The 2,359-nt window shown below is 43.9% G+C and overlaps 1 protein-coding gene across 2 annotated transcripts in view; it reads left to right on the forward strand.

The window, feature by feature from the left end:
- Ccdc30 (coiled-coil domain containing 30) overlaps nucleotides 1-2,359 on the forward strand; it is an 81,984-nt gene that overhangs the window by 78,312 nt on the left and 1,313 nt on the right. The window lies entirely within an intron of this gene.

Below are 2,359 nucleotides of genomic sequence, written 5' to 3' on the forward strand. Positions count from 1 at the left end.
GGCAGGTGGATCTCTGTGAGTTTGAGGCCAGCCTGGTCTACAAGAGCTAGTTCCAGGACAGGCTCCAAAGCTACAGAGAAACCCTGTCTCAAAAAAGCAAAAAATAAAATAAATAAAAAATAAAAACAGTAGGGCTGGATACAGGCTCAGTTTGTAAAGTGTCTGCTATGTGAATGTGAGGATTTAAAGAAGTTTAAAAAACAAGGTTAGTAAATTTAGAGACTTTCCCACAACTATGGACTTTGATAGATTAGGTCTTTGTTTTTTGTCTTGGCAGGTGGTACTGTCTATTGCTGAGTTTTATGACCTGAATGGTATTTCCATCAAGGGGTCGGTTGTGCTAAGGTCTGGGGGACTACTAATATCTAGGGCCCTGTTACAACCCCAGCAAGGACTCAGCAACAGACCAAAGTATGGGTATCACCAATGAGTTTGTTAGGGTTACTTACAGGAATATGGGTAAGGGGTCACTTACAGGAGCAGAAATGACACAATGACAGCTGCATCACCAAAGCCGGCCGGATACGGGTGACAGCTCACTGAAGCTGGAAACCTAGAGCTTACTGCACAACCTGCAGGCAGATGAGCAGGATGGAGAGTCCCTTCCAGGCAGCCGGGGTGGTCTGATTGTGTATCAGCTTGGAGATGGAGGGGTCTAGGGAGTCTATCAGCTTTATAGTGTATCAGCTTGGAGATGGAGGGGTCTAGTGAATCTGGGTCAGTTTCAGGGATTTCCTGACTGATGCTTTTGAATTGTTGGGCAGTGGTGGCACACACCTTTAATAATCCCAGCATTTGGGAGGCAGAAACAGGCCAGCCTGGTCTTCAGAGTGAGTTCCAGGAGAGGCTCCAAAGCTACATAGAGAAATCCTGTCTTGAAAAACAAAACAAAGCAAACAAAATTCTGAATCATAAGGAGCAGCATCCCTCAAAGATGCTTTAGTTTTAGTTCTTGTAAATATATATATATATATATATATACATATATATATACATTCATATATGTGTGTATATGTATATATAAGCGTATCATCCCCCTCAGAATTGCTGGGAATTTCTTGGTCTATATCAAAAGTTAAACTGTGGTTCAGATCAGGGGAAACCAGTAAACCCTGTAAAGTTTGGTCTGTGTTCGTCTCTGTTCTTATTTTGTCATATTATTATTGTCATTATTGGTTCTATTGGTTTGGAGGAGGCCTGTAGAGTGCCCTACTCTATAGCCCTGGGTGAACTGGAACACACTCAGTTAACCTCAAACTCACGTTGCTCCTCCTGCCTCAGTCTCTTGAGTGCTGAGATTACAGGCATGAGCCACCATGACCAGATTTTATCATTTTTTTCTGGGAAGGACCATTTTATTTTTTAAGTCATAAAGCTCAAAAAAAGATGAGGCCAGGGGCTGGAGAAATGGCTCAGAGGTTAAGAGCATTGCCTGCTCTTCCAAAGGTCCTGAGTTCAATTCCCAGCAACCACATGGTGGCTCACAACCATCTGTAATGAGGTCTGGTGCCCTCTTCTGGCCTGCAGGCATACACACAGAATATGATATACATAATAAATAAATTAAAAAAAAAGATGAGGCCATGTATGACAGACACACAATTAACACGGGTTTCAGGAGCGAAAGCTGAAAGTTTTTTCTAGCTGGGCAGTGGTGGCGCACGCCTTTAATCCCAGCACTCGGGAGGCAGAGGCAGGCAGATCTCTGGGAGTTCGAGGCCAGCCTGGTCTACAAGAAAGAAAGTTCTTTCTAAGATCAGGATCAAGATGAGGCATTTTAGCTCTAACCATTTCTGTTCAGTGCACTTCTGGAAGTCCTGGATAGGGTCACTTGACAAAGAGGCTTCCAAATAGGAAAGGAAGAAGTAAAACTGTCACTGTTGGCTGGTGATATGATCTCACATACAGAAAATCATAACTGCCCCGTACTCCCTCTAAAACTCCAGGAGAACAAGAAAAGAAGACAGTCAAGTTACAGGATCGCATACAACCAAGCGCCTCAGTTCACTAACAATGACTCACATGAGAAAGAAATAAGCTAGCAAGACAGCTCACTGGGTGAAAAATGCTCGCTGGCCAGCCTGACCACTGAGTTCCATCCCTACAATGCACACGGTGGAAGGGAGAACCAGCTCCCACAAGATGTTTTCTGGTCTCTGCACTCAGACAAACAAACAAATAAATGTGATGGGGAAAGAAAGAAATCAGGAAAGAGACAAGTGTGGAATGCTTGTCTGGGATACTCAGCATCCTAGTTCAATCGCTACTGCCTCTCCCCTCAAAAGTTTGGGCTGGGGCTGTAGTTCAGTTGTTAGAACACTTGTTTAGTATGCACTTGGCTCTTGGTTTGCTCCCTAGC

The sequence above is a fragment of the Microtus ochrogaster genome, chromosome 10 (genome assembly GCF_000317375.1).
Source record: "Microtus ochrogaster isolate Prairie Vole_2 chromosome 10, MicOch1.0, whole genome shotgun sequence".
Taxonomy (NCBI): domain Eukaryota; kingdom Metazoa; phylum Chordata; class Mammalia; order Rodentia; family Cricetidae; genus Microtus; species Microtus ochrogaster.